At 42.3% G+C, this 23,868-nt stretch overlaps 1 long non-coding RNA gene across 3 annotated transcripts; it reads right to left on the reverse strand.

Moving 5' to 3' along the window:
• Positions 1 to 672: 672 nt before the first annotated feature.
• LOC109025788 (uncharacterized) lies at positions 673 to 19,692 on the reverse strand. Of its 3 annotated transcripts, XR_010129813.1 has the most exons (4): positions 19,433 to 19,692; positions 18,656 to 18,747; positions 18,374 to 18,543; positions 673 to 1,585 (listed from the first exon to the last, which is right to left on the reverse strand). It is a non-coding gene; the product is annotated as an uncharacterized lncRNA (long non-coding RNA). The 3 variants fall into 3 exon arrangements; XR_010129814.1 differs by lacking the exon at positions 18,656 to 18,747; XR_010129815.1 differs by lacking the exons at positions 673 to 1,585; positions 18,656 to 18,747 and adding an exon at positions 9,584 to 9,759.
• Between the last annotated feature and the right edge of the window lie 4,176 nt (positions 19,693 to 23,868).

Raw genomic sequence — 23,868 nt, forward strand, 5'->3', positions numbered from 1 at the left:
CCACCCTCCACATCCACTGGGGTTGCCCCCGTGGGTCGCCGAGGCGGAGGTCCCCACGCCCCGGTCCCGTGTCCCGGGAGAGGACAAAGCGCTCAGCAAAGTTACTGAACGGTCCTGTCCTTTCAGAAGCCCCATGCGTTTGATATTGTTTGGAAGCCTCGGCGTTTTCTTATCCGTGTTTGCTGTGATACTTGCTGCGGGGTTGAATTCAGATACCAAATCGGGCCCCAGAAAGGGCTGTCGGGGCGCGCTGAGGTCTCCATCGGAAACCGTTTAGGTGGCTCCCTGTGGGGCTGTAAAGTCCCCGTGGCTGCTTCTCGGTGTGCAGCCTCTGGTACCCTACTTCTCGCTTGGCAGGGATGGGAGTGCAGGGCGGGCAGCAGAGGGCGCCCGCATGGGACGGGGAGAACCGCCCAGGGACAACCGCAGAGACAGCCCTGTCCCTGGGCCTTTAGGGTAGGACTAGAGTTCAGGATCCCTGAAAACCCTAAGCCATTATTGTTTTTAATAAAGGCGAATCAGTTCACCGGACCATAATCCGACCGGGTCACCCAACTTGGAGATGACCTGACCCATTAAGAGAGATGGCAGAATGTTCCAGGGATAGAGTCTGGGGGGGTCATAGTGCTCTTTGGGGAAAACCATGAAATAATGACATATTTACTTTTAGCATTTGAATTCAAAACAATGTCGCATGATTTTATTATGTGAATGCAATAGAAAGTCCACAGTCATAGCAGTCTTCTTCTTTTTTTTTTTTTTAAGCCTTTAACTTAAGAATGATGGTGTGTTTCCAAGGCTTTGGTTGTTCTAGTTCTTATTTACTTGTGGCTTATCCTTTTGTTTTGTTGCCTGCATGCATTGGCTAGTAGACAATTGGTAGCAGGTGACAATGGTTTAAGAAGCATTAATGGAAAAATCATTTAACCCTAAGGAAACTTAACCCATTAATTTTTTTTTTTTTTCTGCACATTGGAGAAAGACCTCCAATATTTGATTTGGCAGGCAGGGCCTCAGTCCAGCTGCCTGAACACTAGCTGCTTGTGAGAACACAGTTTGAGAGGCACTGTCATGGAATAAATAGCGCCGGACTGGAGGGAAGAGCCCTCAGGTCCAGTCCTAACACTGCCATTAGTAAGCTGAAGGACCACAGGCAGCTCACCTCTCCTTCTGAACCTCCACTTCCTCCTCTGTCACAGAGGAATTGGATGAAAAGTCCCTGCCAGCCCTAGCAGTCTGTGTCTCTAAGAACATCCAGAGTCCTTCTGGACAGGTTCATTCTAGGTCAGCCCCTGAGCCAGGCCAAAGTGAACTAGCTGAGAAGATTGAGGATTGAGGTGAGTCACAAGGCTACCTCCCAGGTTGGTTCGAAGGTAATGAGTTACCTCAATTGATTGTTCACAGTCAGTTACGGATCCAATTCCTTGTTCTACTCTTTCCCGTCTTCTTGATACTGTACTTGACTAGTCTTAAGAAAAGTTTAAAGAAAAAAAAAAAAAGAAGAAGCTGTCTCTCAGCACCAGGTTCTGTATGAAGGATACAACAGAAGCTAATATCCACCCCATCTCTGAAGGAGGCACTGAGGCTGTGGAAATACAAAGGATCACAAGGCATAAAGCTCTTGTCTTTAAGAAACTTCGTGTCTTGTTAGGGAGAGAAGATGTAAATGAAAGCTTAAAAATGATAACAACTTAATGAAGCAACACTTTGAGATCATGATAGACCTCTCACAAGGGAGGACCTGATTTGTATGATGCCTGTATCACAGTACAGCCCACAATTCTTTGTCATCTTATGGAAAATTCACCAACATGTAGGGAAAATACTTCCTACCTGCAACTCAGATCAGTTCACAGAGCTCTTACCTCTCAGGTAGGGATGATGTAACAGCAGATGAAATGGTTGGAGGTGGGGAGGAGGGTGATTAGCATAGCTACAACATTCTGCAGAGCCAGGACAGGAGAGGAGAGATGTCAGACAGGGGAAAGCTCAGGAAAGAGTAAAGGACAGCATCCCCAACAGGACCAGCCTCTACCTGTCTTCAGTGGCGGTCACTCCCAGTCCCCAGATGGACAGATGGCAAGCATTAAAGCTGCTTTTGGGCAATAAGTGGCAGCTACCTGTGGAGGGCACAGCCTGGATGGGGACTCTAGGGGGCTGGGCTCTACCTGCTGCTTTACTTCTGTATTAGTATGTTCTCATGCTGCTAATACGTACCCGAGACTGGTTAATTTCTAAAGGAAAGAAGTTTAATTGACTCACAGTTCCGCAGGGCTGCTGAGGCCTCAGGAAACTTACAATCATGGCAGAAGGGGAAGGCAAACACGTCCTTCTTCACATGGCGGCAGCAAGGAGAAGTGCCGAAGCAAAAGAGGGGAAAGCCCCTTAAAAAACCATCTGATCTCCTGAGAGCTCACTGTCAGGAGAACAGCATGAGGGTAACCGCCCCCATGATTTAATTACCTCCCACCGGCTCCCTCCCACGACACGTGGATTACAATCCAAGACGAGATTTGGGAAGGGACGCAGCCAAACCATATCAACTTCCCGTGGAAACTTGAGCAAGTCATTTCACCTCTCTGAGCCTCAGTTTCCAGAAGGCCTGGGACTCTGCCTGAGATCCTAGTGTTTGGGGGAGAAATGACCTTAACCATGCCCTTTGGCTCTGCAGAAAAATGTTTTTTAACCATTAAAAAATGCAGAATGCAGTTTTCCTCTCAACCCACAGCAATGGAGAGGTGGGCATTTCACACCAATCTTTAACCCAGTTACAACCTGCCTTATGACAGATTTGGATATATCACAATCAGATCATCTCTGAAACAAAAGCACAGGAAAAAAAAAAAAAACTTCTAGTGTGAGGCTCAGCACTGTGGCTCACACCTGTAATCCCAGCACTTTGGGAGGCCAAGGCAGGCAGATTGCTTGAGGTCAGGAGTTTGAGACCAGCCTGGGCAACATGGTGAAACCCCAACTCTGAAAAAAATAAAAATAGGCCAGATGCAGTGGCTCACACCTGTAATCCCAGCACTTTGGGAGGCCAAGGCAGGCAGATTACTTGAGGTCAGGAGTTTGAGAACAGCCTGGCCAACATGGTGAAACCTCGTCTCTACTAAAAATACAAAAATTAGCCGGGCATGGTAGCACATGCCTGTAATCCCAGCTACTCGGGAGGCTAAAGCAGGAGAATCACTTGAACCCTGCAGGTGGAAGTTGCAGTGAGCCAAGATTGTGTCACTGTACTCCAGCCTGGGCAACAAAGCGAGACTCCATCTCAAAAAAATAATAAGACTAAAACTAAAAAAAAAATTTTTAAATACAAAAATAAATCTCTAGTGTGAATGTTAACCCCATCCATCTACGCATTAGTGTACATGTGTGTATACACACAATTAATATGGAAATATACACATGAGCAAGCAGCCCCACTCTGTAGTTGGGAGACTCCAGCAAAATCACAGTTTTCCACATAAGTCTCTTGCTATTTACGTAACTAGCAAGATAATCCTTGAAAAACCTGTTATGCACCCCATGTACTATCATCTGAGATGGTCACTCATCCCAAACACTGAACTCACTATTATTCTGAAGGTGAAAGCCCAGTTTCTGTCAGCCATGAGGATGGGCCTTTGCCAATTCTAGAGCCAGTTTAATGCTATGGATGCTGGACTCAAACCCCCCTAGAGTTCAAGGTCCATTTATATTGGCAGTACACAACTTCCTGGTTCAAAAAACAAGCCTTTAAAGATCTCATAAAACTTCTTGGACTTCAGATGGTTTTTACAAAACAATACTCAGATGAGCTAAGTGTAAATGAATCAGAAAAGAGGATTATGTTTCCCATAAAAACTCATGAGTTTGAGGATTAGGAGAAGAAAGAAAGGCTGGCAAATGCCAAAACATTTTAAAGCGCTTTGAGACCATTAGTCAAACTCAAAGCACGGCCACGTTCCCTCATCTTTACACTTTATGAGTTTTGTAATTGAAAATCTTTTCCTACATTTAAGATCAGCTACAAATCAAATTTAGTGGCTGCCTATGATCAGAAGAGCATCCACCAATGTTTTCTTCCAGGCAAGCATTTCATGGAGCTCCTTTTAGTCCTCTTTTAGTTTCATCAAGAAATTCTTAGAAAGAAAATGGGAGGGGAGAAGGAAAAGAAATGAGAAGCCAATAGGCTGTAGATAAAAGGAAGAGAGACAGAGAAAGAGCAAGTGCAAGAGAGAGACTGAGGGAAAGGAAAGTGAGAGGAGAGGAAGCAGGAGAGAGAGGGTGAGAAGGGAAAGACAGAAAGAAAAGCAGAAAGATGGATAGAGGCAAAGAAAGAAGAGGAATGAATGGAGAAAGGGGGAAGGAAGCAGAAAGCAATGAATGAGAAAGGGAGCAGACAGAGATATAGATGGAGAAAATGAAAAAATGAAAGGAGAGAATTTTAAACAGAATCTACGGCTCCATTTCCTCAGGCTGCTCATTAGGATTCTGGCAGCCTTTTCTGAACATCAGCTAGCTGTAACCTGAACATCAGTTTGTCCAGATTTGGGCTAGAATTAAATCTGCAACCTTATTAGGTGCTAGCACAGTGTGGCTGGCTGCCCCACACCTCACACAAAGTGGTAGGGACAGGAAGTCTCGTGTTCTCCTACACAAGCAGCAGGCCAAGAATGGAATCTTCACCTCATGACTGCCCAAAAATAGGTAGCTTATTCACTCACACAGTCCTGTTTTGTATTTTTAACCATTTCATCAAAAGGTAGGGGTGGGGGGCCAGGCGTGGTGGCTCACACCTGTAATCCCAACACTTTGGGAGGCGGAGGCGGGTGGATCATTTGAGGTCAGGAGTTCAAGACCAGCCTGGCCAACATGGTGAAACCCTGTCTCTACTAAAAAAAAATAAAATAAAATAGAAAAATTAGGCCGGATGTTGTGGTGGGCGCCTGTCATCCCAGCTACTTGAGAGGCTGAAGCAGGAGAATCACTCGAACCTGGGAGGCAGGGGTTGCAGTGAGTCGAGATCTCACCACTGCACTCCAGCCTGGGTGACAGAGCAAGACTCCATATCAAAAAAAAAAAAAGTAGGGGTGAGGGAGTTTAGAAATGTGTGACCTCCTCCACCTATGACTCTACTTCCATGAGAAAAAAACATGAAGCTTTACAAATGCAGAATTAAAGCAGAGGCTCATGTGGGCTCATGTGATGAAAATGTTAGTGTCTGTCTACCAAGCTGTGTGAGCAAGGTAGAAACAGGTCTGCTTTGCAGAAAAAGATAACGTACCCCCAGGAATAGAGCAACAAGTAGAACTGAGGTTTATCCCAGCGTTTCCCTTCCCTTCCCTTTTGTTTTCATATAACAAACATTTGTTGAACAACTATAGGGTCCTCAGCTAGCTTCCATAGAAACTTACAGCAAATTCAGAACAGATTTCCATTTTAGATGGAGAAGTTAGAATTAATATGTTGTTAGATTGCAACCCAAAGTTGCCCCTGGACCAGCAAGTGCCCTTGTGCTCGCCCTCAGTGCCTGGCCATGGCAATACAGACCCTGTCCACTGGGAGCCGACAGCCTCCTGGTGTAAATAGATCCTGAACAAATCATCGTATGTGAAGCAGGTATTAAAAAGCAATTACAGGCCAGGCACGGTGGCTCACGCCTGTAATCCCAGCACTTTGGGAGGCCGAGGTGGGCGGATCACAAGGTCAGGAGTTTGAGACCAGCCTGGCCAACATGGTGAAACCCTGTCTCTACTAAAACTGCAAAAATTAGCCAGGCATGGTGGTGGGCGCCTGTAATCCCAGCTACTCGGGAGGCTGAGGCAGGAGAATCGTTTGAACCCGGGAGGCGGAGGTTGTAGTGAGTCGAGATCATGCCATTGCACTCCAGCCTGGGTGACAGGGCGAGACTCTATCTCAAAAAAAAAAAAAAAAAAAAAGGAACTACAGGGTGGGATACAAGACCCATCAGAGGAAAATGGGTCAGGGGCATGGTCTGCCTTGCTACAAATTTAGAGGTGTCAATCAACAAAAAGGGAACTCACAGAAAATAAAGTTTTCCTTTCTTCTCCTCACTTGCCTTACATAATCAAGATGAGTATCACACCGTGGGGACTCCTAAAGACAGCAAAATGGCTCTCTGCAGCTAGCCAAAATGTGTCAATTAATTTAGCTTTCACTGAGATTTGTTATGCTCATTTATTCAGAACTTTTGAACATTAAACATGAAACTACATGATAATTAAATAGCTGTCAACACAATTTTATTTACACTTGTCATTCACACCCTCCAAACCTCATCAGGCCACTGGTTGGCCTGCATTCAATGAGGCATAAAGGAAATATGTTCCTGCTCTCAAGGAGTTTGCATCTTGAAAAAAACTCTTGGACGCACACCAAAATGAGATGCACCTCAACAGAGAAATCTATGAAATACTTGCCTTTGGATCACCAAAAGGCCTCCAAATTTTATTTTACTTTGGTATTTCAGTTTCAAACACTTCTTTGACGTTCCATTCAGTCATTGGAACTTCCCTGCTTAAATTTCAGTTCAAAGGTGCCCTGTATATATATATATATATATGATATATATCATATATATGATATATATGATATATATCATATATATGATATATATCATATATATGATATATATGATATATATGATATATATGATATATATGATATATATGATATATATGATATATATGATATATATCATATATATGATATATATGATATATATTATATATATATTATATGATATATATGATATATATTATATATATATTATAATATGATATATATTATATATATTATAATATGATATATATTATATATATTATAATATATGATATATATTATATATATTATAATATGATATATATTATATATATTATAATATATGATATATATTATATATATTATAATATAATATATATTATATATTATAATATAATATATATTATATATTATAATATATGATATATATTATATATATTGAGACGGAGTCTCACTCTGTCTGCCAGCCTGGAGTGCAGTGGCAGAATCTCGGCTCACTGCAACCTCCACCTCTTGGGTTCAAGTGATTCTCCTGCCTCAGCCACCCAAGTAGCTGGAACTACAGGCACACACCACCGTGACTGGCTAATTTTTGTATTTTTAGTAGAGACGAGGTTTCACCATGTTGGCCAGGCTGGTCTCCAACTCCTGACCTCAGATGATCCACCCACCTCAGCGTCCCAAAGTGCTCGGATTACAGGCATGAGCCACCACGCCTGGCCTAGAATTGCTTCTTTACTTAAATTTCAGGGAGTTATTAAAATTGTTATATCGTTTGTCTACATTAGAAGTTTCACCCAATAGCACTAGAACATGATGCTGCCTGAGTTTAACACTTGATCCTAATTTTTTTCCCAATAATCTTTCTGTCTGCCTTCAAACTGAGAAAGACATTATATAGTGACCAAAGCAATCTACAAACAGAAGAAAACTAGGAGAAAAAATACTATTCCACTTCTACATATCAATTCCTGGCCTTGTCTGCTCTTCTAAAACCTAAGGCCCATCACAGATTGCCTCCTTCTTAATTTTTCAACCTAATCTTGGGCTACATCCTCAAATAAACCTTCTGTTCCGACTACATTTATCTACGTATTTAGGTTGGTGCAAAAGTAATTGCGGTTTTTGCCATTACTTTGCAAAACCTCAATTACTTTTGCACCAACCTCATATTTTTCTTCTCACTCTTTAGAAGGAAAAAAAAAAGACCCTGATCAGTCACTAGTCTGTGGAAATATGACACCCAAATTCCTGCTTCCAAGCCTCCCTTCATATCATTCTGAAATTCTCTCACCTCCTCAACTAAGTCTTCCTTCTCCTTCAATTAGAATTTGAGATCCTTTCATCCATGAAGCCCTTTGAAATGCCTTTAACTTCAGTTTACTCTCTCTTCTAAACTCTTATGTATATTATCCATTCTCTTATGACCATTGAACACACAATCCATGTTTTGTAATAGACATAGAATACTTCTAGCAGGGGAAGACTTTTTTCTCCTTGGTCATCATGAGATAAACCAGAATTAAGGCAGGTCTTGGTTAATAATGCCTGAGGTTTGGTTAGGGACATTCTGACCTGTCTTTAGCCGTTTTCAGGCAGCATTTTGCTGAGCAATGGAGTTTGCTTAAATTTTACCCTAACCTGAATTAAGTTGCTTTAACCAAATCAACCAGTGACCCTAGGGGGAGTGAGGGGAGTTTCCTAATCCTAAATTAATGGTTTAAAAAGTTCTGTAGAAAGAATCCTGTTATATTTGTGTCTAAACACTGTAATATTTACAGAATTATGTCATTAAAATAGTGCTTTTAAAACATCTCTCTTTTGTTGTCCTCTCAACTTCCCGTTTCTGGAGACCAGGACATAGTCTGAGAATTGCAACTAGTACAAATCATCACAATGTGGATAAACTGAGCAATATACAGAAGTCCCTCTCACCACCAAAGAAACATTAGCTATACAAGGCATGAGCTGTCTTTCTAAACAGAGAGGGGAGACCAGTAAAACCAGCCCAGTGTCTGTGATTCCTCCAGGTTTCCCGGTTTTAAAGCCCAGGTTTAAAAAGCTACTGCTGAGACGGATCGGGTTACATCTCCCAGCTACCAGAGAACCTTACACTTAACCCTTCCCAATCCTCGACCTGGATGTTGCACTCCCATTTCACTTCCTAGAAAGGGTATTGTCTATCTGTGTATGTCTCCCTATGTTCTATTCCTTACATACGAGCAACTGGCCAAAGCCCCAGGTGAAGCTTCCTGTGGCCACACTACGTTCCATGCTTCAGCCTCATCTCTCTGGAGTCATGCCTGTGCTGAGGACAGAGACCTTGCGTGTCACGTCCTCCGTGCCTAACACGGTGTGCAATTCATAGTGAAGGTTCAGTGTTTGTTAAATGAATGATTGTGTACCTTCTGATGCCTACGTCACAATAAGAAAGCTGCTGACTATTTTTTTGTTGTTGTTTATCATGAGCATAAACTGTGCCCAAGATCCTTAAGTTGTCAAGGGTCTGGAGATTGATTAATTAATTCATTCATCCATTGACTCATTCGTTCATTTGTACACCATTCCCTAGACGTTTTTGAGGGCCAGTTGTTTTTTAATGAACCAAGAATGAGGATGAGAAATTACTTAATGGGTATAACATATACTATTCAGGTGATGGCCACACTAAAAGCCCAGACTCCACCACTACCCGATATACCCATGTAACAAAACTGCAGTTTTGCCCCTTAAATTTATACAAATAAAAAACAGGCTGGGCACAGTGGCTCAGGTCTGTAATCCCGGCATTTTGGGAGGCCAAGGCAGGTGGATCGCTTGAGCTCAGGAGTTCAAGACCAGCCTGGGCAACATGGTGAAACCCCATCTCTACCAAAAATACAAAAAGTTAGCCGGGTGTACTGGGAGGCTAAGGTGGGAGGATCACCTGAGCCTGCGAGGTTGAGGCTGCAGTGAGCTGTAATCACACCACCACCACTCCAGCCTGGGTGACAGAGTGAGACCCTATCTCAAAAACAACAACAAAGAATGGGGAAAGGATTTTAGACATTTTTATTTAGGGATCTAATATTCCTGACTAAATCCAAGGATTCTCTCCGAAAATCTTCTCTTCAGAAGGCATGGTGTAAAGAGATGGATAGGTAGAATCTCTTCCTATAATCCTCTTGCAGCTAATTGCCAGACAATTTACATGAGCACATATAACAGTATCTGTAAAAAGTAAATACATGATCCTGGATATTTGTGTACCAGAAGGGAGTGAAATGCATGGTTAAGGGCACAAATTTTGGTATCAAACAACCTGGGCTCAGTTCCAAGTTCTGCTTCTAAGTATGGGAGTGAATTTAGGGGCATAAGGCCCATGTTCTGGAAGAATCTAGGAAACAGCCGGATGGGCATTAAGGAATTAAACTCTTGAATCCCCCTTGAACAATCACTTCTATGAGGGAATGCTTCTGAGTACTCAGTGCTGCCCTGAGAGCCACTTCTCAGCTGGAAGCAGTTGGAAACAGATAATCTCAGCCTTAGATTCTAAGGGGTCTGTCAAGACTGCCATTTTATGTTATCTCTTCAAGGTTCAGCATGCGGAATAATTTCTCAGCCATCATGAAGTGTTTCCTGGTAGCCAGCTCAGGCTCTACAGATTTACCACCCTAACTCTTCCAGTAAAAGAAAGCCATTTTCAGAAAAACAGAACTTCCTCCAGAGGTTTTATAGCCAAAGGTACCAAAAACTGATGTGTCTCTTGTGTTTTTCACTTGGTGGAGAGAAGCCACAGGGTTGCAATTTCAGATACGCTCATCTCTAGAAAATAGAACTTGTCTGGGAGGGGATTTAGAGCAAAGATGGAGGAGGAGGCCTCGATTTTACAAAGAAGGATGGTGGGAAGAAGAGAAGGGAAGAAAATCATTCATAATCATTCACTGAGCACTTACAAAGGCCCATCAGTGGCATGGGGGGTGGGGGGGGGGAGTCTGCACCTGCCATCACAGAAGGAGGCTGCTGTTTAAATGTTTGTCTTCATGACTGTTGACAAAAAGAGTCAAATTATAAAATATTTGAAGAGATTTATTCTGAGCCAAATATTAGGACCATGACACAGCCCCAGTGGCCCTGAGAACATGTGCCAAAGGTAGTGGGGATGCAGCCTGGTTTTATACATTTTAGGGAGACATAAGACATCAATCAATACAGGTAAGGTGTAGATGGGTTCAGTCTGGAAAGGTGGGACAACACAAAGTGGGGTGGGGCAGGGGGTTTTCAGGTCATAGGTGGATTCAAAGATTTTCTGATACAGATGAAGCCTCCAGGTAGCAGGCTTCAGAGAAAATAGATTGTAAATGTTTCTTATTAGACTTAAAAAGATGCCAGACTCAGGTAATTATCTCCTGGATCAAAGAAAAGACCTGGAAAGGGAAGGGGATTCTCTACAGAATGTAGATTTTCCCCACAAGAGACGGCTTTGCAGGGCCATTTCAGAATATGTAAAAAAAATATACTTCAGTTTCTTTCAGGGTCTGCTATCTGTCACGTTGGTATCTTATTACTGCAAAGAGTCAGTTTTGTCAGTCTTAAGTCTCTGTTTTAATGTTTGTTGGTTTGTTTGCTTTTGAGACAGAGTTTCACTCTTGTTGCCCAGGCTGGAATGCAATGGCTCAATCTTGGCTCACTGCAACCTCCACCTCCCAGGTTCAAGCGATTCTCTTGCCTCAGGCCTCCCGAGTAGCTGGGATTATAGGCGTGCACCACCATGACTGGCTAATTTTGAATTTTTAGTAGAGATGGGGTTTTGCCATGTTGGTCACGCTGGTCTCGAACTCCTGATCTCAGGCAATCCAACCGCCTTGGCCTCCCAAAGTGCTGGGATTACAGGTGTGAGCCACCATACCTGGCCTGTTTTAATGTTGATGCTGGTCAGTTGTGCCTGGATTCCTAAGGAAGGATGGTACAATGAGATGTATCTGACTGCCCCCTTCCCATCATGGCCTGAACTAGTTTTTCAGATTAACTTTGGAATGTCCTTGGCTGGGAGAAGGGGTCCATTCAGTTGGTTGGGGGACTTAGAATTTTATCTTTGATCTATATGACTAAAAATTGACATTCTGTGATTTAATAAACCACACACTTCTGCAAGCTTAAATTTTGCTACCTGTAAAATGGAAATAATACCTAAAACAGGATTCGGCAAGCTTTTTCTGAAAAGGACTAGATAGTAAATATTTTCAACTTTGTGGGTCATGCAGTGTCTGTCACAACAACTCAGCTGTGCAGTTACAGCATGAAAGTAGCCATAGACAATGCATAAGGCATAGGCGTGGGCAGATTTGGTCTGCAGGCCGTAGCTTGTCATTCCCTAGTCTAATCCCCTGTTTTAATACATAGGGCACTGTGAAGATTAAATGAGCAAATCCAAGTAACGTATTTTAGTGCAGCATGCGGCAGGTAAGTGCTTAATAAATATTAGCTATTATCATGGTTGTGATCTTAGTCTCCCCCATCTATAAGGGCTAACTGTGTTCACTTTAGTGAGTGAGGTAGTCCTTGGTGTTCCTCAGGAGATAGTCCAGCCTTCTCTCTCTTGGGCACATGGTGAATGTCACTGATTGGGTTTTTGGAGAAGAACCCTGAGATGGAGTTTAGTGTACAGGATGCTTATTAATGAGCATCCTTGGGAACAATCCCTGTGGAAAGGAAAAGAGGAAAGCAGGATTGGGCAGAGGGAGAAGTCAAGTTGCCAAACAACAGGCTGAGCCAAATCCCAAAATTGTCCCACATCAGGCTGAAAGGGCTGGGCCTTTCTACCCACACAGGAAGCATTCCCTGGATGTGGGCTGCCCTGGGAAGCATATGGCCCTGGGTGAGTAGCTCTGCACTTCTAGGCACTCCTTGGAGGAGCCAACAGATGAAGCTTGTCTGTGACAACATGCCCAGAAACCCAAGCAATAAGCTAGTGGGAGAGAAAGATGTGACCAACTCTGACTGTGAACTGCACACAGAAATAACACTTCACTTGCAGACCAAGCATTTAATTGTTGTTTAAAGACCCCCCAAAGCTCCTTTCCCCTGTAGTGACCAGTGATTTCAAGATGGTGCCTGCTCGATGAGCCTGGGCCCCAGAGGAATGACAGTGAGGAGAACCCCTCATTAACCTGTGCGATGGAATGTAGTATGAGCAAAACTTAAATCTGAGTTCTTAAAAGCCACTGAGATTTGGGGGTCGTTCGTTACTGCAGTATTGTTAGCTTTCTACTGTGTGTCATCAGTAGCAGCATAGGAAGCTACATTGGATGTATTTAAATGATTTGAAGACGAGATACCTTATGATCTTAAAAAATCAAGAAACTGGTTTCAAATCATCATCATCACTTCCAGCAGTGACATCATAGCTAACGTTAGCACTTACATGAATTTGTTACTGGAAAGGAGTCCTGATCCAGACCTGAAGAGAGAGCTCTTGGACCTCGAACAAGAAAGAATTCAGGGCAAGTCCATAGAGTAAAGTGAAAGCAAGTTTATTCGAGAAATAAACAGAAGAATGGCTACCCTATAGGCAGAGACGTGGCATGGGCTGCTTGACTAAATACAGTTATTTCTCGACTATATGCTAAACAAGGGGTGGATTATTCATAAGCTTGCCGGGGGAAAGGGGTGGAGATTTCTTGGAACTGAGAGTCCCTCCCCTTTTTAGACTATGTAGGGTAACTCCCAAACATTGCCATGGCATTTGTAAATTGTCACAGTACTGGTGGGAGTGTCTTTTAGTATGCTAATACATTAATAATTCACATATAATGAGCAGTAAGGACAACTAGAGGTCACTTTCATCGCCATCTTGGTTTTGGTGGGTTTTGGTGGGCTTTCTTATGACATCCCGTTTTATCAGCAGGGCCTTTGTGACCTGTATCTTGTGCTGATCTCATATCTCATCCTGTGACTAAGAATGCCTAGTCTCCTGGGAATGCAGCCCAGCAGGTCTCAGTCTCATTTTACCCCTATTTAAGATGGAATTGCTATGGTTCAAATGCCTCTGACAAATTCACTAATGCTCAAACAACCTATGGATGACACAGTTATTATTATTTTCTCCATTTTAGAGATGAAACAACTGATGCTTAAAGAGATTTATTAACTTGTACAAGGCCAGGGGTGTGCAATCTATAGCCTGAAGTTCAAATCCAGCTAAGTGCCTGCTTTTGTAAATAAAGTTTTATTGGAACACAGCCATGCCCATTCATTACACATTACATAATTATGGCTGTTTTCGTGATACAGTGGCTGAGTTGAGTAGTTGCATATGGCTTGCAAAGCTCAAAATACAGTCGGCCCTCCGTATGTGAGGGTTCCACATTTGTCGATTCAACCAACCAAGGATCAAAAATGTTTGAAAACAAAAATAAAAAAGCAATACAGTAAAAATAATATAAATTAAAAACAATACAACACAATAACTCTTTGCATAGCATTTATATTGTATTAGGTATTATAAGTAATCTGGAGATGATTTAAAGTATATGAGAGGATGTGCATAGGTTATATGCAAATACTAGGCCATTTTATATCATCGACTTGAGCATCCATGGATGTTGTTATCCACGGGGTGTCCTGGAATGAATCCCCTATGCATATTGAGGGACAACTGTACTTACCATCCAGCCCTTTACAGAAAAAGTTTGCCCACCCTCACCTCTAGCAGTAGTAAGCGGCAGAGCCTGATTCCAAACCCAGGTTGTCTGACTCCAGAGACAACACTCATAACTCAGATATAAATAAACATTAGGTAGGCTTGGAACCCTGTTGGAATGTTATGAAACTTTTCTATTTCCATTTTCCTAATCATGTGTTTTTTTTCATTTAAAAATTTCCTGATGTTTACTTCCAGCAATATGACAGACTCTATATCCTGAAAATTCTCCCCCAAAAAGCACCTTTAAAATGCTGGATAAAATGAGTAGCTAACTTGGCAAGAAATTAAAGTATCTTAATCCCCAGAGGCCAAAAATGAAGTTGGAAGCCAGAATTCAGAATGAGCATGGTAAATATTCACTGGAGCAGGCATCAGACCCTGAGGGCATTTGCCAGTGTTTTGTAAATTAGAGCTTTCAGTTTTTACATCCGTGTCGGGGGAAGGGGGACAGGAGAGGCAGGCGACAAAGCAGTGCAGTGTCAGCATGGAGACTTTGGAATGAGTCCCGAAAGGCCCACATTCCCAATAAAATAGTGAATTAGAAAATGTTGGCCATGCAAAGGAAATAGCAAAGAAAATTTTGCATCTTAGCCTTGATTTTGGTTGGAAGAAAAAATAAAAGTTCCTACCCCCTACCAGAAATTATAAAAAATCACCAGTCAGGCCTCAAGCCTGGGTTCAAATTCACTCTGTGTACCTATTCTGAAACTATATTTTAAACAAACAAACCAAAAAAAAAAAAAAATTAAAATGATGAGGCACTTGGCAAAGGTAAACACAAATAGAAGGAATGTTCTCCAATTCAAGCCTCATAAAATTCTCACAGCTAGTGCCTCAACAAAAATGAGCTCACAATTTTTAAAAAAATCACAAGACCACCCATGTAGTAAGACATCATCAGACAGGGTTAAAAACATCAAACAGTAGAATCAGACATTCAGGCTTTGGGTTGGAATTATCACGTAGAGCAAGGTTAGCAAACTTTTCTCTAAAAGCCCAGATAGTATACATTTTAGGCTTTGCAAGCCATGCAGTCTCTGTCACAAAGATTCAGCCTTGCTATTCTACTGTAAAAGCAGCCATGGGCAGTATGCAAATGAATGGGCTTGCCTGTGTTTTAATAAAACTATATTTACGAAAACCGAGAGTGTGCCAGAAAACCATACCTTATAAATAAATATGTTTTCAATATTTAAAAAAACTTTAAAACATGAGCAAGGAACAAAATACTCTTATAAACATCAAAAAAGATTAACTTCTGTAAGTAAAATAGTTGAATTTTAAAATTCAACATGAGTTGACTAACGAATTAGAAATGAAATGTATAATTAATAAATTGAAAGTTGGATGAGACAAAACTACTTAGAACATAGTTCAGAGAGAGAAAGAGAAGGATATCATGATATAGACATGAAAGTTTAAGAAGTGTTCACATTCATCTAATGAAAGTTCCAGAAAGAGTGACTAGAGAAAATGAGATGGAAACAATATTCAATAATTTGTATGGTTCCTTATATTTAGGAAGTACAAAAAATTCTAAAAAATATTCACACCCAGACTTATCCTGGTGAAATGAAAGAACATTAAAGACAAATTTAATAGCTTAAAAACAGCTAGAGAAAAAGACAGCTTTCCTGTTTTACATCTAACTTCATATGAACAGAGCAGAAACCAAAAGATTACAAGATGTCTTCAAAGTGCTAGGAAAAATGTTTCAATTTACAGTTGGATACCCAGTAAAACTTATCTTTCATGAGGATGCAATAGAATATATTTAGGTGAACAAAAGCCAAGATAATTTACTCTGGACAGATTCTTAGTAAAGGAACTTCTTGAGGATATATATACCTTGGAAAGAAGGATATATATACTTCTCCAGAAAGGAGATGTGAACTGTAAGTTTTAAGAAAGATAACCATGTGATCAAAGACATTTGTAGTCACATGGATACATCTAAATAAATATCAGCACTAATAAATCTAATTTGTAAAGTTGTAAAAGTCAGAGGTTGGGAGAGATGAGCTTCTAAAGCAGAGGTCATAGTCTATTTCTTAAAATGGTAAATATATGAATGTATGTGTGTGTGTGTGTGTGCGCGTGCGCACGCAAACATGCATATACAAACATGCATGTTGTAAACTTTTCTATATATGATACATTTCACAAGACTTTTTAATAGAAATAAAATACTGGACAATACTAGCTTATAAGCTGAGAAAGAGTTAAAATACTCTAGGTTTTAGAAGGAGGGTGAATCTAATTAATAACTTTAACTATTAAAAAGTTAGAATCTATACATTCCAAAATATTGGAGGAGAAAAAAATGGAGTAGGAATTTCATCAAATAGAAAGTGTAAAAAGATGGTGAAAATAAATCCAAATATATCAATGATCATAATTAAATAAAAAAGAATTACACTTGTCAGCTAAAAGATAGTTAATTTTTAAAAATCCAACCATATTCTTCTTACAAGAAACACATGTAAAACAGAAGTACACCAAATGTTTGAGAGTAGAATAATGGCAAAAGCTACATTAAGGGAAGTGAATTTTTCCAACAAGCAAAATAATAACTTCCTGTTTGCTTTCAGAAGTAACCACTGAATCCTCATACAAAGGATATGTTAGTTTCATATATCATAATGAAGCTAGAAAAGAAATAAATGTAAAGAGAGAAATCAGCGAAAAAAACTTAGGTTAAGGATTAATATTCTCTGACAAATCTAAAAATCTGAAAAAGCAGTTCCATCAGTGCTATACCCATGGAATTCAAACAAGCATTGATGGAAACCTAGGGCTGAATGGTATGAGTCAAGAATAACTGTATCATTTCTCAAATTTGGGTCACATTTCTTAATAATGGAGTTTACAAAATAAAATTAGATCACATTTCAAAATAACTTGCATTTGGAGACAAAAGATGCTGTGATCACTTTCAATTGTATTAATATTGCTCTTTGAAATGAATGAGACATTAAACACAAAGATTCTAAGAAAAAGTAAATACAAAAATAATTTTGAAGTATGAACGAATTTGACTACTTTTAAGATTCAGGAACAAATATTTATGTATAAAGGTGGACAATTGCTGCATTAAAATAGAGGAAGGGCTAAAATGTGAAGCTTATGAATAATGAAATGATTTTATAGTTATTTTAGTGGCATGGGGAAATGTCCATGATATAATTAGTTAGCAAACAAAACCATATATGAAACTGTATATTAACAATAAAAATATGTTTAAATGTCATCAAATGTGTCTAGAAACAGGATTGGGAAGAAAAACAACAGAATACTAAGAGTGGTGGGGAAATGAGTGATTTGTATTTTCTACTTTATATTGTATTTTCCAAGTCTTTTTTTTTTTTAACAATGACCACTTTAATAATCAGAAAACAGAATAATTGTATTTTCAATCTTTAGTATTTTGTGTGTTTACATATATTATGGTCCAGAATCCCAGTGAATGAAGATGTGAAAAATGAATTCTAGAAAGATGAAACATGACAAGACTTTAAAAGAATGTTTTAAGAGACAGAGAAATTGCTAGCCTAATTGGTAGGTAACTTGATATAAAGTTAACTTCTTCACTTCAGGTCTCAAGAATGTGCAGCAGAGTGAGTCCCAGAGGTTGCTATGGCAATGGAGGTAAACCTGATTAGGTCGGCATTCACTCTGCTTTCTAAGGTAAGGCCAGGGGAAAGAACATAGGATTCTTTTTTCTTTTATTTTTTAGATGGAGTCTCACTCTGTCACCCAGGCTGGAGTGCCATGAGGCAATCTTGGCTCACTGCAACCTCCGCCTCCTGGGTTCAAGTGATTCTCCTGCCTTAGCCTCCCAAGTAGCTGGGTCTACGGGCACCCGCCCCACCATGCCCAGCTAATTTTGTATTTTAGTAGAGACAGGGTTTCACCATGTTGGCCAGGCTGGTCTGAAACTCCCAACCTCAGGCGATCCACCCACCTTGGCCTCCCAAAGTGCTGGGATCACAGGCGTGAGCCACCGCGCCCCGCCTAGGATTCTTGAATCAGACAAATCCCCACTCTGTGCCTCTGTCATCTTTCCTCTCCCTTCTCTTCTCCCTCATTTGTCCCTCTTGCCTCCCCAGTTCTCTCCTTTTCCCATCTTTTCCTCGCTACCTCTTAGCCTCCGCTGCACTTGACACCATCAGACTGTGTTCTTCCTGAATGCCCTCCTTTCTGGGCCTCCATAGGGTGCTGCATTTTCCTGAGTGCCTTCCTCACCAGAAGTTCTGGAGGGCATCATTTCTGGATTCATCATTTCTGACTGTACCCTTAGTGCTCAGGACCTGTCCATGGGAGGTGCCAAAAAATATTTGTTGACCAAATGAATGCATGCATGAATGAGTGAATGAAGACAATTCCTCAGTCTCTTTAGTGGGCTCCTCTTCATCTGCTCACCCTTCACTGAGGACATTCTCCAAGATTTCGTGCTTAGTTGCTTTTTCTTTTCATTCTGTACTTTTGTCCTGGATGACCTCTCTTCCCTTTGCCTTAGGTAACATTCAGGTGAAAATTATCCCCAACTTTTCAACTCTACCGCATCTATTTTTCACGTCTATATTTCCACTGCTTTCAGTTGGACCCATGCTCACCCCATATTCAACTTGTCAAAAACCTCATCCTTTTCTTCCCCATCTTTCTTCCTCTTAAGAGCTCCACCTCCATTGATAGTACCACCATCTCCTCAACATCTGGATTTAAGCTCAGAGGACCCTTTTACTCTCCTCCTGCCCTCCCTGACTCCTGTCTACTGAGCACAGCCATACTCTGGAAGTTCATCCTTTCTTTCAATTCCATCCCCACTACCCCTGTGTCACTTCTCACCAAGATCATCACCAAACCCTGGGACGTTTTCTTGCTTTGAATCTGCACTTCCCATGACTGCTGGGTTTCCTAAACCACAGAACTCCTCATTGTCCCATCATGCTCAAAAACACTTTCTGTTTCTCATTGCCTCCAAAATAAAGCCCAGGCACACAGGCTCCTTGCAGTCTCGTTTGATCTATCTTTCCTGCTTCATCACCCTTCCCCATAGCCCCCACTCTGCCATCTTCAATCTGTCTGTCTCTATCATCTCCATCTCCAGCCCCATCTCCCTCTTCGTCTCTGTCTCTAAGAGCCTTGCCAGGTTTCTGCAGCCAACAGTCCCTTCATGCTGCCTCCATGACCACTGACATTTCTCGCCTGCCCGGATGCCATCTCTCACTGCTGTCTTCTCAAACTGCTTCTCCTCCTCCAGGGCCCGTATCAAGTATCACCTCTTCTGAGCAGCCTTTTCCCAAACCTTCAGTCAGGATTGAGGGTGCTCTCCTCTGTAGTCTGGTAGCATCTGACGGTGCCTCCATGAGAGCACAGCCCACAGCTGTCAGGTGCAGGTGGGTGGGCAGAGGGAGACAGTGAGGTGCTCCTGAAGAACTTGAGCACAGGGATAGAATGTTTCTCCTCTAGAGTGAGCTCATAAAACAATGTGTCATGGGAGAGAACAAAGTGCCTGCTAGCTCAAAGGAACAATGCCTTTGACTAGCAACAGCTGTAGCCTGTAGCCAATGACGTTAAGGAAGCTGCAGAAAGGCTGTGTTAACAGAAGCAGGGCTGTTAGAGGAAGGCCAGAGTCAAAGAAGCACATTCTTGCATTTTCCAATCTTTTCCAGGGGAGGAATGCTGATGGGGGTGGGGAGGTTGGATTTCAGGCACTGGAGTGGTGGTGTCCAGCAAGGGACAGGGCTAGTTTCTCCTCTCGTCTTACCTTGACCTGAACAAACTATCCTGGGGGCCCCCTGCTGTCTAGTCGTGCTCATCAGAAAGTCTCAGTGTAAGTAGCCACACTTGAATGTGCGCTGCATCATGTAGAAAGGGCGGCTCTCTAGAAATTATTCTAGTCCCCGAAAGGACTATTCCACCCCACATGTTCATTTCTAGCCTACAAGTCAGTCTGTGGTTTGGGCATCTTCAGTCCATCACAAACTCTGTGGTCATGCCCAAGTCTAGTTTCTGGGCCTGCAAGTCATGGAAATGCCCCTGGGAGGCAGCCATCCAGCTGTCCCCCTCAGCAGCCAGGGACTGCCACCCTATTCAAGATGCTACAGCCAAGAATTAGAGTTAACTGTGCCCAGCAGTGTCCTCCCACAAGACCACAGGTTCGCAGGCTTTTTCTGTAGAGGGCCATCCAGTCAAATATTTTAGGTTTTGTGGGTGATAAAGTCTCTACCTACTTAACTTTGCCCTTATAGTGGGTGCTCAGCAGCCATAGACAATATGTAATCAAACAAGCGTGTCTGGATTCCAGTAAAACATTATTTACAAAAATAGGTGGTGAGCCAGATTGGCCCACAAGCCATAGTTTGGCAAACCCTGCAGCAGGTCATGAGTTCTTGACAGTAGTGACTGAGTATTTCCTCCTTGGATCCACTCATATATGCCTAGGGCATATTACATCCTCACTGTGTCTGTAGAATTGGACTGAATGCTTTTCTCCTAAATGGCCCACAGGGCTTTGCATAGTAGTGATCACGGTGAACAGAGAACCATCCCATCTGAAGGAACCTTAGAGGTACCCTCCTTGTCAGCAAAGAGATCCTTCTGTTGTATCCTTGACTCATGACATCTAGTTAGCATCCTTCTGCGATGCCTCTGCCTTTGTGTGATCATCCATTTACTCGCCTGATAGCTATCAGGGACTGTTAGCATGTCCAACCCACGTGTGATGAACTGGAAGAATGATCCATCCCTCTTGTGTTGACTGCCTTCCAAGAGCTACTCAGTAAATACTTGCTATACAACTGATTATACTAGTAAGCTAATTTTGTGAGCCAATTTTGGCAGAAGCTGTTTGTTTTCTGCAGAAATTTTAAGCAACCAAAATAAGGATCTGAAGCAGAGAAAACATATTATCTACTAAAAGCATGCAGTGGGCCCTTCAGTGGCTGTAAACTCAGCTGTGATACCACCTGCCTTCTGCCAGCTGGGATGCAGGCTGCAGCATTGCCCAAGAGTCAGTGGGCAAATGGTGCTCCTCCCAGCTTGGCTACTCGGATCCAGGGATCTCACAGAAGCCTGGCAAGGCTGACGGCTCTCAGGGGGCCTGTGTGGGTTCTTTCCAGTGCACACATTCACTCTGGAGCAAGCCTCAGCATGTGGACCGGGGAGAGAGACTCCCTTTGGACAGTGAGCTGCTGAAGAACAGAGACTGAGAATTAATTATATTTGAATCCTAAGCAGATAAAAGAATTCTGAGGACACGGCAGGTGCTCAACAAAATTCCCGTGTGTTTCCGCAAGGAGCATTTCTTTCTTTTTTTTTTCAATGAGACAGAGTCTCACTCTGTCACCCAGGCTGGAGTGTAGTGGTGCAATCTCCACTCACCGCAGCCTCCGCCTCCTGGGTTCAAATGATTCTTCTGCCTCAGTCTCCCAAGTAGCTGGGACTACATATGCATGCCACCATGCCCGGTTAATTTTTGTATTTTTAGTAGACAGGGTTTCGCCATATTGGCCAGGCTGGTCTCAAACTCCCGACTTCAGGTGATCCACCCGCCTCGGCCTTGCAAAGTGCTGGGATTACAGATGTGAGCCACCACACCTGGCCTTTGGGGAGCATTTCGGTATCCCTGTTACCTGATGCCTCTCACTGAGTCTGGCCTTGGCAGAGCCACCCTAACAGGGGCTGTGCTCGATCCCAGAATGTCTTCTTCATAATACCAATTCTGCACTTTTCTATAACACTTTAAAATTTGCAAAGTGCTTTCACATGGCCTTTCTCTTTCTCTTTTTAAATTCACACTGAAATCTTATCTAGGACAACTATTTCACACGTCTCCAGGCCTCACCAACTTGTGAGCTCCCATTACAATGAAGCCTCCACCTGTAGACCTACAAGCCCTCAATAGCCCTGATCCCCCCACACCCTCATCACTTGAAGTCTCCTTTATTGCCTTCTAGGTGTCCTAGAAGCTGTCTCAGATTGGCTCATGAATAAGTACACACACCCCTCTACTCTCCGGATCCTCAGAGTTGCTCACTCATGGCCTCCAAGCCATTTGAGAGCAGCACTTTGCTGCTGGTGTTTCTCCTGAGCCCTTAGGGTGCAACAGATTTTTGGTGGAATGGGCAACAGTGGCTCTGCTCATCTTCAGGTGAGACTTCTGTCACCTAGACTTCTTTTTTTTTTTTTTTTTTTTGAGATGGAGTTTCACTCTTGTTGCCCAGGCTGGAGTGCAATACCACGATCTTGGCTTACCACAACCTCCTGGGTTCAAGCAATTCTCCTGCCTCAGCCTCCTGAGTAGCTGGGATTATAGGCAAGCACCACCATGCTTGGCTAATTTTGTATTTTTAATAGAGACGGGGTTTCTCCATGTTTGTCAGGCTGGTCTCGAACTCCCAACGTCAGATGATCCACCTGCTTCAGCCTCCCAAAGTGTAGGGATTAGAGGAGTGAGCCACCGTGCCCAGCTAATTTTGTATTTTTAGTACAGACGGGGTTTCTCCATGTTGGTCAGGCTGGTCTTGAACTCCCGACCTCAAGTGATCCGCCTGCCTCAGCCTCCCAAAGTACAGGGATAACAGGCATGAGCCACCTGGCTACCTAGGCTTCAAGGCTATGCTGTCCTCCAATCCGTACTTCATTAGGCCAGAGGTGGGGGAGTCAGGAACAGGGAAACTTATGCCCAGGATAAGGGACAAGGCATGGGACACAGTTGTCATACCACCCTTCCATTTTCCTCCTGCCATCTCTTGGCTCCCTACATTTAAAGACACCTATTATAGAAACTCCCCTTTCTCCTCCAGTGAAAAAAGAAAATTCCTCATACATATTATCACATTCACACAAATGGCTTGAGAGAAGGGTCACTTGTGCACACATCTAATTTCTGCTAAGCTTCAGCCAGCCCTGCTATCTAGGCATTATCTTCCCATTTTATGGCTAATAAAATCGAGATTTACAGCCCATATAAACAAGTGAATAGGAGAAATGGGGCTTGACCCACTTGAAGCCCTCCTCCTTTCATCTACCACAACTAAACAGCTTAACAGTCAGCCTCATCTCCTCATTGAATGAGATGTGGTCCATCTTCTATGTTTTAAAATGCCAAGGCAAAACTCTGGCCCGTTCCTGATTCCTCCTTCCTCCTCCCATGCATGGTTATCTGGCAGAGTCAAGAAGTAGAATGACAGTTCATTAGCTTCAAGAAAAAGTCACTGCCATAGCCCGTTAATGCAACAGAGTATTTTCTTTGTAAAAGTGATTTTGGCAGAAGCTGGTTGTTTGGTGTAGAAATATTAAGCAACTAAAATAAGGACCCTGATTGCATTTCCAAACAAGTAAAAGCTGCCTCTGTTTAGCTCATGCTTCTCTCTAAAAAGTGGAAATTTTTATATCAAAAGTAAGTCTCTGCAGCTCCGTCCTCCTCTCAATGTAATCCTTGCCCTTTGGAGCCTCCACCTAGTGCCAGAGGGTAGACCACTAAATAGAAAAAATAAATGTAAACCATTGGAAATGAAAAGTTCATCATTCAAAGCATTACATTCAAGCCATTGTCTCGAATGTTTGGGGTAACTCTCGTTTTTAGTTTAGGAAAGAAAATCTGAAACAGAACAATTACATCACAAATG

Source organism: Gorilla gorilla, chromosome 12 (genome assembly GCF_029281585.2).
Source record: "Gorilla gorilla gorilla isolate KB3781 chromosome 12, NHGRI_mGorGor1-v2.1_pri, whole genome shotgun sequence".
NCBI classification, from domain to species: Eukaryota; Metazoa; Chordata; class Mammalia; order Primates; family Hominidae; genus Gorilla; species Gorilla gorilla.